A 12,176-nucleotide genomic window follows, 5' to 3' on the forward strand; every position below is an offset into this window, starting at 1 on the left:
CAGGTGTGCCATATCAAGATGCTGATTAGTGCACAGGTGTGCCTTAGACTGCCCACAATAAAAGGCCACTCTGAAAGGTGCAGTTTTGTTTTATTGGGGGGGATACCAGTCAGTATCTGGTGTGACCACCATTTGCCTCATGCAGTGCAACACATCTCCTTCGCATAGAGTTGATCAGGTTGTCAATTGTGGCCTGTGGAATGTTGGTCCACTCCTCTTCAACGGCTGTGCGAAGTTGCTGGATATTGGCAGGAACTGGTACACGCTGTCGTATACGCCAGTCCAGAGCATCCCAAACATGCTCAATGGGTGACATGTCCAGTGAGTATGCCGATACCATAACCCCACCGCCACCATGGGCCACTCGATCCACAACATTGACATCAGAAAACCGCTCACCCACACGACGCCACACACGCTGTCTGCCATCTGCCCTGAACAGTGTGAACCAGGATTCATCCGTGAAGAGAACACCTCTCCAACGTGCCAAACGCCAGCGAATGTGAGCATTTGCCCACTCAAGTCGGTTACGACGATGAACTGGAGTCAGGTCGAGACCCCGATGAGGACGACGAGCATGCAGATGAGCTTCCCTGAGACGGTTTCTGACAGTTTGTGCAGAAATTCTTTGGTTATGCAAACCGATTGTTTCAGCAGCTGTCCGAGTGGCTGGTCTCAGACGATCTTGGAGGTGAACATGCTGGATGTGGAGGTCCTGGGCTGGTGTGGTTACACGTGGTCTGCGGTTGTGAGGCTGGTTGGATGTACTGCCAAATTCTCTGAAACGCCTTTGGAGACGGCTTATGGTAGAGAAATGAACATTCAATACACGAGCAACAGCTCTGGTTGACATTCCTGCTGTCAGCATGCCAATTGCACGCTCCCTCAAATCTTGCGACATCTGTGGCAATGTGCTGTGTGATAAAACTGCACCTTTCAGAGTGGCCTTTTATTGTGGGCAGTCTAAGGCACACCTGTGCACTAATCATGGTGTCGAATCAGCATCTTGATATGGCACACCTGTGAGGTGGGATGGATTATCTCAGCAAAGGAGAAGTGCTCACTATCACAGATTTAGACTGGTTTGTGAACAATATTTGAGGGAAATGGTGATATTGTGTATGTGGAAAAAGTTTTAGATCTTTGATTACTGTTATGTGTCGGACGCAGCCCGGAGAACCGACCAGCGTTTGAAGGCCCCAGTATAAAATAAGCAGAGCACGGTACAAAGGATAACAAAATTTAATTACATAACAGTGATGTGAAAAATACAACAAATGAGTGCGCGGTCTGGCGTGGTGGAATTGCGGTGTGCTCCCAGCAGCACTAATGGTCCGGAGCCAGAAACTGTTCGGACCCAAGGACCCCGCCGACACCCCCCAGATGGCCGCGACAAACCGAGTCTGTGAAAGAAGAAATCATCATGTGAGTCCACACTCCACACATAGAGAGACTGCTCAAAGGTGTACATAAACAGCAAACACTTCCTGGCTTAATCACTAATCAGCTTCCCACCCTGCAGGCATGGAACACCCTGTTCACATACTCAAACTGCAGTGGAAGCTGATTAAACGACTAACATAACAGCTCAATACAATAAGGTGTGAGGGACACCACATATACTGACTGTACAAATGTTAGTCACAAAACCTAACGTACCTCAGGAAGTGTGCTGACGAGCGTGAGACCTCACCCCCTCCTCTTTCACAGACCATGGTGTCAAACCTGGTACAGTCTCTGCATCCACTGATGATGAGATGGCTCTCGAGACGACGATCTCACCTGTCTGGTCACAAGGTCGAGTCTCTGGCAAATACACACTGTGTACTCCAGACTTAAATGCCACCATGCTCCAATCCGTGTAGATGCACCACAGCTGTGAGTCCTGACGAGCTGCACATGATCAGCCTCAGGTGATCAGGGTGAGGTCCTGATAACTCAGCCACACAGCCACTCAGTCCTAAACGCGTGCCACCTGGAAGGAAAAACAAAAGACAGGACAGAAGACAGAAACAAAAGGCAGCCAGGCACCCCCAGCCATACAACAAGTTCATCTCATACAAAATGGGAGCAAAACCAAAAGTGTTGCGTTTATATTTTTGTTGAGTGTAAATAAAAACAACAAAATAGGAGTGCTATTCCTGACCAGTGCGTAAAAAGACATCAAATCAAATCAATTTTATTTATATAGCGCCAAATCACAACAACAGTTGCCCCAAGGCGCTTTATATTGCAAGGCAAAAGCCATACAATAATTACAAAAAAACCCCATCGGTCAAAACGACCCCCTGTGAGCAAGCACTTGGCGACAGTGGGAAGGAAAAACTCCCTTTTAACAGGAAGAAACCTCCAGCACAACCAGGCTCAGGGAGGGGCAGTCTTCTGCTGGGACTGGTTGGGGCTGAGGGAGAGAACCAGGAAAAAGACATGCTGTGGAGGGGAGCAGAGATCAATCACTAATGATTAAATGCAGAGTGGTGCATACAGAGCAAAAAGAGAAAGAAACACTCAGTGCATCATGGGAACCCCCAGCAGTCTAAGTCTATAGCAGCATAACTAAGGGATGGTTCAGGGTCACCTGATCCAGCCCTAACTATAAGCTTTAGCAAAAAGGAAAGTTTTAAGCCTAATCTTAAAAGTAGAGAGGGTGTCTGTCTCCCTGATCCGAAATGGGAGCTGGTTCCACAGGAGAGGAGCTTGAAAGCTGAAGACTCTGCTTCCCATTCTACTCTTACAAACCCTAGGAACTACAAGTAAGCCTGCAGTCTGACAGCGAAGCGCTCTATTGGGGTGATATGGTAATAAGAGGTCCCTAAGATAAGATGGGACCTGATTATTCAAAACCTTATAAGTAAGAAGAAGAATTTTGAATTCTATTCTAGAATTAACAGGAAGCCAATGAAGAGAGGCCAATATGGGTGAAATATGCTCTCCTTCTAGTCCCCGTCAGTACTCTAGCTGAAGTATTTTGAATTAACTGAAGGCTTTTCAGGGAACTTTTAGGACAACCTGATAATAATGAATTACAATAGTCCAGCCTAGAGGAAATAAATGCATGAATTAGTTTTTCAGCATCACTCTGAGACAAGACCTTTCTAATTTTAGAGATATTGCGCAAATGTAAAAAAGCAGTCCTACATATTTGCTTAATATGTGCATTGAAGGACATATCCTGATCAAAAATGACTCCAAGATTTCTCACAGTATTACTAGAGGTCAGGGTAATGCCATCCAGAGTAAGGATCTGGTTAGACACCATGTTTCTAAGATTTGTGGGGCCAAGTACAATAACTTCAGTTTTATCTGAATTTAAAAGCAGGAAATTAGAAGTCATCCATGTCTTTATGTCTGTAAGACATTCCTGCAGTTTAACTAATTGGTGTGTGTCCTCTGGCTTCATGGATAGATAAAGCTGGGTATCATCTGCGTAACAATGAAAATTTAAGCAATGCTTTCTAATAATACTGCCTAAGGGAAGCATGTATAAAGTGAATAAAATTGGTCCTAGCACAGAACCTTGTGGAACGCCATAATTAACCTTAGTCTGTGAAGAAGACTCCCCATTTACATGAACAAACTGTAATCTATTAGATAAATATGATTCAAACCACTGCAGCGCAGTGCCTTTAATACCTATGACATGCTCTAATCTCTGTAATAAAATTTTATGGTCAACAGTATCAAAAGCAGCACTGAGGTCTAACAGGACAAGCACAGAGATGAGTCCACTGTCTGAGGCCATAAGAAGATCATTTGTAACCTTCACTAATGCTGTTTCTGTACTATGATGAATTCTGAAACCTGACTGAAACTCTTCAAATAGACCATTCCTCTGTAGATGATCAGTTAGCTGTTTTACAACTACCCTTTCAAGAATTTTTGAGAGAAAAGGAAGGTTGGAGATTGGCCTATAATTAGCTAAGATAGCTGGGTCAAGTGATGGCTTTTTAAGTAATGGTTTAATTACTGCCACCTTAAAAGCCTGTGGTACATAGCCAACTAATAAAGATAGATTGATCATATTTAAGATTGAAGCATTAATTAATGGTAGGGCTTCCTTGAGCAGCCTGGTAGGAATGGGGTCTAATAGACATGTTGATGGTTTGGAGGAAGTAACTAATGAAAATAACTCAGACAGAACAATCGGAGAGAAAGAGTCTAACCAAATACCAGCATTACTGAAAGCAGCGAAAGATAGCGATATGTCTTTGGGATGGTTATGAGTAATTTTTTTCTCTAATAGTTAAAATTTTATTAGCAAAGAAAGTCATGAAGTCATTACTAGTTAAAGTTAAAGGAATACTCGGCTCAATAGAGCTGTGACTCTTTGTCAGCCTGGCTACAGTGCTGAAAAGAAACCTGAGGTTGTTCTTATTTTCTTCAATTAGTGATGAGTAGTAAGATGTCCTAACTTTACGGAGGGCTTTTTTTATAGAGCAACAGACTCTTTTTCCAGGCTAAGTGAAGATCTTCTAAATTAGTGAGACGCCATTTCCTCTCCAACTTACGGGTTATCTGCTTTAAGCTGCGAGTTTGTGAGTTATACCACGGAGCCAGGCACTTCTGATTTAAGGCTCTCTTTTTCAGAGGAACTACAGCATCCAAAGTTGTACTCAATGAGGATGTAGATGTAGGATGAGACATGCAGGAAAGCCAAACGATCAACCCTGTGAATCTCTTTATTAATAGCCTAAATACGTGTTTTCTCCTGTGGGACGGAAGAAGACACAAAATCAAAGCATCACTGTCATGAAAAGTGCCCCATTTTCGTGACAGGGGCATGAAATGAAGGTGGGGGGGACACACGTATATTCTGATTATGGTTAGAATAGGAGAAGGGGGAGGATTATTACGGAACCCGGGAGAGGTCACTTAAAGTGTTATTTTTTTCTGGCCATGATAATTTGTGCACACGTTTTCCTTTAATTGAGCCCATGAATTAATAAAACGTGCTCTCAAATTAATAATTCGTGCGCATGTTTTCCTTTGAGCCCTCGAATGATTAAAACAAGCGCATTTTCCTTTAATTGAGCCCTCGAATTAATAAAATGTGCTCTCAAATTAATAATTCGTGCGCATATTTTCCTGTAATTGAGCTCTCGAATGAATAAAACAAGCCCACGTTTTCCTTTAATTGACCCCTTGAATTAATAAAATGTGCACACGTTTTCCTTTTGTTCAAAATGAACTCCATAATATGAGCTAAACTGTCACACTCGTGAGGGGGAGACGCTTCGCCCTCAGCATCCTTCTTAATGTGTGTAAACTCCAGATGATGTAATGCTGGGTAGCGAGAGTTCTTTGTATATCCTTGTGCACACAAACCATGATGTACCCTGACCAGATCCATTTCTAATGGGGAAATGTATTACAGTCATTTGCCCAGTTCTGGATCTTTGCCGGTTCCAGATCACTGCTGTAGTATTTGCATTTCTCGTAATCAGCGCGAAAAAGCTAATACTTTGTACCAGTGGAAAGACTGATGTTTTGTCAACAAACGACCACAAGGTCGACCGGATCCAGCCATCTTTGTGATCAGCAGAGGAATCAAAACATCTGGTCTTCGTGGTGTGCGCCTGTTTTCTCACTCATTCGTGCAAGTGTGAAAGTGACGATCTCTATTAAGTAGCAAAGGTGAGTTAGCCATTCGGTGTCATTGGTTCTAGAGAGAAAAAAATACTTACTTACATGGGTAGAAAATGTCAGTGTGTTATGTCTTGTTTAATTGCAGCACACATTTATCTCTGATGTGAAAATTTGCCGGTTGTGGATCACTGAAGCAGCAGCCTCGTATCAGTACTTGTGAGCCATGTGTACTTTGGGGGTCATCTCAACATCACAAATGGGCATGAATGTGGGGGGCTTTTACTCTTTAATTCGGGAGAAATCTCACCTCCACACTTAATTTTTTGCTCGTAAAAACGTACAACAGTGCCTTTCGAAACTAAGTAAATTCTCATTTAACTAGAAGCACTCGGAGAGCGCAAACCTCCGCCAAGGCCATAGGGACACTGACGTCACATGGAATACCCTTTGACAAAGAGACTTATTCCACGTCATTTCACGCATCTACCGTCATGTTTCAGATTCAGTGGTTAAACCCTTAGATCTTCAGCAAATGTATTTATAAAGAGAAACTGCATGAACTACACAAGTTTTTTTTATTTTCTATTAAGTTTATTCAATGAGTAGAAACAAATGCTAAATATTGTTGTGTCGTAACTTAATTTTTGTTCAGCCTTTGTGACCCGTCTTCATGAAGTTAGATGCAAAAATGTTGAAATTGGCCCTATCCTGCAATGATAAAGAATCCATAAAGAAGAATTACTGGATCCGGATCGTGTTCCGGATCATTACCAAAATTTTATGACTTCTAAGTTAGGCTAAGATACACCCCTGGTAAAAATTTCATTGAAATCCTTTGAGGATTTTTTGAGTAATCCTGCTAACAAACCAACCAACCAACAGACGCGACCGAAAACACAACCTCCTTGGCGGAGGTAATAAGTATAATTTATATCATTTTGTGTTCAAAACACATTCTCGGGCACAGTGTGTATCATTCTGCATTAGAAGGACTCAAGCCAGATGCCAAGAATGCCCCCCAAGTGACACAGAGTGTCGTGATCCAGAACCGGCAAAGTGATCCATTTCCGGCAAATATTTGCACCACACATAATGTGGTTTCACACTTTAAGTAGAATGGGTACCCCATCCTGACTTTTTCAGCTAAATAACATCCAAATACCCAATACAACAATATTCAATAAAGTATATTCAGTTGCATTATGGCTCCGTATAGCAGGACTTTCAAAAAAGTGATCCAGAACTGGGCAACTGACTGTACACACTGTCTTCTGGTTTGTTGGCTAATAGCCCACATTTATGTGTCAAAGCAATATTGAATAATTGAGTGCACGTTTTACAAAGTGTGGCCATGTTTAAGTAGATCGTGCCCTTGTTTTACTCAAACAATGCTTAAAACGTGCGCACAATATGTGTGTGTGTGTGCACACCACCCAATGTACAGTAGTGTTCAGAATAATAGTAGTGCTTTGGGAAAGTTGATTTATTCTTTGAATTTGATATTTTTGGAAACTGATTTTCCCAGTGTACACTAGTATGGACGTTTTTGCTCAGTGATGACATCTGATAAAGTGGATAATTTTTGAAAGCTGGGAAATTTTATGAAAATTAGGACAAAGTTTAGATTGGTGTGTTATTTCAACTAGTGACTTCTTTGAACTCGTAAATACATTTGTAAGCCGTTGTAGGTCAGTAGAAGAACAGCAGGCCACATTTCCTCCTGGCGAAACTGATCAATCACTATTATTATGTAAATGACTGCATTGATCCTCAGATTTACTTCATGCGTTTGTTTCCTGTTTTGCCGTCTCTTTTAGGTCCGCTCAGTGGTGTGGTTCTATCAGAAGAGCTCTGGCAGCTCTGAGGACACCAGAGTGCTGAGGGATTGCTGTGGCATGAAGCTTCTCGACAGCAGTCAGGTCCCTCACAGCGGCGACCTGCAAAGCCGAACCTCCATCAGTCTTTTCAATCTTCTTTTCAGGGCAGGGCCTGATGATTCTGGCATATGTGGTTCCGCCCAAAAGAACTATTTCTTTGCTTATGATGTGGACATCCAGGAGGCGAGGAAGCTCAGCTTCTTTTCAAGGTGACCGCAAGACAAAAGTCTTGAAAATTTACTGCAAAACTGAATAACTGCACAGAATTATTTCATTTTTAACACTGTAAGCACAGAGGAGTCGGGGGTTTGGTGGGAGAATGTGCTCTAATGAGTACTCTTCTAGTTAAGCCTCAATTTACATATGTAAGCTTCTCTGAGAAAATAAATTCACAGACTCAGTCGTATCTCCTCCATCTCTGACTTCAGCAGGGCAGATGCTGTTTTACTGTTTCCCATGATGCTTTTGTGCTTATGGGTGATTCTTAGACTACGGGCACTTATGTCCTTTGATCATATTGTATGAAAAACAGAAAAAACGGGAAATTTCACACTTTTAGTTATCTTTACAATGAAAGTGTGTTAAGAAATTTGTTCTAGTAGTCTATGATGACTTTTTCACCTTTTTTCAGCATCATTATATGCAAATATTGCCGTTTTGTGCTTGTCCCACACCCAGACTTTTGATCTTCAATGATAAAAATGAATGGTAAAGAAACATTTTTTTCTAATGTTTTAAAATATCTCTGAATAAAATATCAGTAAAATAATCAAAACATAATTGGGGTCATACAACTGTTGTGATTTTTTTAAACAAAATGTAGTTGTCCCACACTATTGCCGTAATTTCCACCACAACACTGTAATGTCCCTTTAAACAGTGTGTATGAAAGATTGTTTGGGTAGTTTCTATGGAGATAAACAGTGACATCAGAGCACATGTATATAGCGCCAAATCACAACAAACAGTTGCCCCAAGGCGCTTTATATTGTAAGGCAATGGTGTGGTGGAAATTACATTTACAAGGCCAATAGTGCCCATAGTTAAAGAATCACCCAATAATGGTGGAACTGAAGATATTTCCAAAGGTCCCCCTTATCATTTATATCATACAACAGGTAAATGAGTACATGGCTGCAAGAAACTGAAATTTTTTTGACTGAACATTTTGTGTGTGGATGGCCGATGCAGCAACAACATGAGCACCACAAGCGCGAAGTCCCCTAAGGGGAGTCTGGGAGCATGCCCCACGGGAAATTTTGTGTGTAAAAAAAAAAAAGACAACTTTAATTCTGCTTTCATCAAATTCTAAGTGTGTCTTACAAAACAAATCAATAACTTCACCCTTTCTGCTTTGAGCAAATAAATACACTTCAAGATATAACTATTGCCAATGAAAAGTCTTTTGCCACTTCTAAGTAATAACTGATGCAATAGTTAAATCATATAACTTGCAAAAAACAATACTAATTTCAAAATAATAATGATAATCATCCATCCATCTATCCATCCATCCATCCATCCATTTTCTTCTGCTTTATCCGGAGTCGGGTTGCGGGGGCAGCAGCTCAAGCAAAGCCACCCAGACCTCCCGATAGTCATTTTTATGTTAATCAAGTCCATAATTATGTCACCAAGTAAATTAATTTTTTATTCACAGCTGAGCATCAATCAGGCAAGCTGAGTCTCTACAGTGTGCTGTAGATTACTTTTTGAAATATTTTTAAATGGGGCATGATTCACTTCATGTGAAATTCTCACCCTGTGATTTAGATTTTGACACCCCTCTATATTGTCCAAAAAATTAGAAAAGCAAAAGGTCCACCTTTCCACCATGCTAATGACGAACTTGCAACGTAAGAAATAACCAAATTTGATACCGAAATCAATATACACAGACTTTAAAGTACTTATGCCTTCTTTCTTGCAAGAATGGAAAAATAACCAAAAATGATACTTAGATCTAACAAAAAATGAACCACAAACAAGTACAAAAACAAGGACATTACATGTTATTTAACATCCCGGTTAGCAACACAACATCAAAGTGTTTGTAAATCTAGCCTTGCACATGCAGTAATAGCTAGTGGTCACTGATGTATTTTATTGCTAATTCATAATTTCTTGGCATGTGATGTACATTATAGGAAAAGCAGAAACATCCTGATGGCTGACAGACAGAGTGAAATGAATGCTGCTATGTCCAATAACGAAGCTTCTCAGCCCCGGGCGCCGTAAAGGCGACCTCTGCTCCTAACTGGCAATTAAGATGGGTTATATGCAGTAAACACGTCATTGTGCAAGGAACATGTTCCTATGTGCATATGACAATAAACTCCTTTGAATCCTTGAAAGTGAAGGTTCAGATTTACAGAGGATGTACAAAGAGGAGATGGCATAGAAGAATGGAAATAATGCACACCGCTATCCAGTACCAATATCTCAAAGAATCAAAGTGTGTCTCAGTACCTCAAGAATTTCGATTTCCGTTCCCTGTTCACTGTCACAGGGGCTGCAACATTGTTGTTAGCCTCCGATCTAGTGGATCTTGTGGTAGATAGTGTTATATCGATGTTATATTGATGACAACATTTAAAAGCGTGCACAAAGATGACTACCAGACTGTTTTTAAAAGTTTTCTCACAGTGGAGACCAGCTGCTGCATTTACAGTGACTGCATCAAAATGAACAGTTATCACTTAAAAACAAGTAATCATAACACGACATCACACTTATGGAAACTTTGCAATTCATCTGTGGCTCCATTCGTAATGTTAGCCGCTACCCTCCATTCAAGCACGTGCTGGGATGTTTTACTCAAAGTTATGTAAATACTGTCAGAAACACTGTCAGAAATGTTTTGGTGCAAGATGTCCTTCAAAACAGAGAAGAATGGAAATAATGCACACCGCTATCCAGCACTAAAATCTCAAAGAATCAAAGTGGGTCTTAGTACCTCAAGAATTTCGATTTCCATTCCCTGTTCACTGTCACAGGGGCTGCAACATTGTTGTTAGCCTCTGATCTGGTGGATCTCATGGCAGATAGTGTTATATCGATGTTATATCGATGACAACACTTGAAAGCCAAATCCACCAAAATCTCAAAGAATGAAAGTGTGTCTCAGTACCTCAAGAATTTCAATTTCCGTTCTCCATAAAATCCTCCCTGTTCACTCAGGTGTGATTTTGGTCCATTTTTCCACAGTTTTCAAATCTTGAAGGTTCTGTGGATCTCTTGATCTCTGATCTTTTGTTCTTTCCATAGATTTGCTGTTGGATTCAAATGAGGTGATTGGCTTGGTCATTCTAGCAGCTTTATTTTCATTCTCTGAACTCTTCCATGGGGATTCTGAGGTGTTCCCAAGATAGGTGGGAGATATATTCCCGCCAGCGTATCCTGGATCTTCCCTGGGGCCTCCTCCCAGTTGAATGTGCCTGGAAGGCCTCCCTAGAGAGACAACCAGGGGGCATCCTCACTAGATGCCTGAACCATCTCAGCTGGCTCCTTTCAATGTGATGAAGCAGGGGCTCTACTCAAAATCCCTGCTAAATAGTCGAGTTTATCACCCTGTCCCTAAGTGCAAGCCTGGATACCCAATGGAGGAATCCAATTACCACACTTGTATCCTCAACACCTTTCTTTCAGTCATTACCCAAAGTTCATGACCATAGGTGAGGATACAAGTGTAAATCAACTGGTGAATTGAGAGTTTTGCCTTCTGGCTCAGTCCCTTCACCATGATGGTCGAGTACAGCGTCTGCAAAACATCAGGCGCTGCCCCAATCCATCTATCAATCTAATGCCGCAAGTTACCCCCACTCGTGAACAAGGCCCTGCACAGTAAAATCACCAGTGTAAAATTAACGCTGTCAGTGTTAGTTTTACACTGGTAATTTTACTGTGTGAGATACTTCAACTCCTCCAATTGGGGCAGTAACTCTCCCCTGACCCAGATGGGCCGATCCAAACTTTTCTAACAGAAGACCATGGTCTCAGATTTGGAGGTGCTGATTCTCATCCAAGTCACTTCACACTGCCTCAAACTTGCTAAGTGCCCATTGGAGGTCACTGCCTGATGAAGCCAACAGAGCCACATCATCTGCAAAAGGCAGAGATGCAACTCTCACACTTGTCTTTATGGGACTGGAAGCAGTGGAATTGCATAAACATGTTTTCTTTGTGGATGTGCAGTATGTGGTTCTGAGTAAAGCAGTGGTCAATGTGGCACCCAGGGGCGTTGGACTGGGGGTGGGGGGGGTGTACTATGTACCCAGGGCCCAGAGCATGGGGGGAACCCGCATTAAATACATTTTTGTGTTGCATGTTCTTAATGTCCATATAATTCATGTTGTAAAAGAATATAATTAAAATGCATGTATAAATGTTGCAAAACATAATTCTACTCTAACAATAATATTGAAAGATCTGAGGGCCCTTCCCACCCCTGCAGTTGTACAATGGTTTAGCCCAGGCGGCACACTACCCCCCACCCCCACACACACACAGACATCCCAAACGGGATCTTCAATATGACTAGTACCTAGGACCCAGAATTTAGTGCTATGCCCCTGGTGGCACCTTTCCTGATCTCATAATTATGAGATCTTTTCTCGCAATTATGAGATAAGGTGTCTATTTTTTTATCCAGTGAATGCAATGTGCTTCCATAAGTAGTCAACAGTCTACACATTTTTATTCCATTTTAAGTTT

This window comes from Thalassophryne amazonica, chromosome 10 (assembly GCF_902500255.1).
Source record: "Thalassophryne amazonica chromosome 10, fThaAma1.1, whole genome shotgun sequence".
NCBI lineage: Eukaryota > Metazoa > Chordata > Actinopteri > Batrachoidiformes > Batrachoididae > Thalassophryne > Thalassophryne amazonica.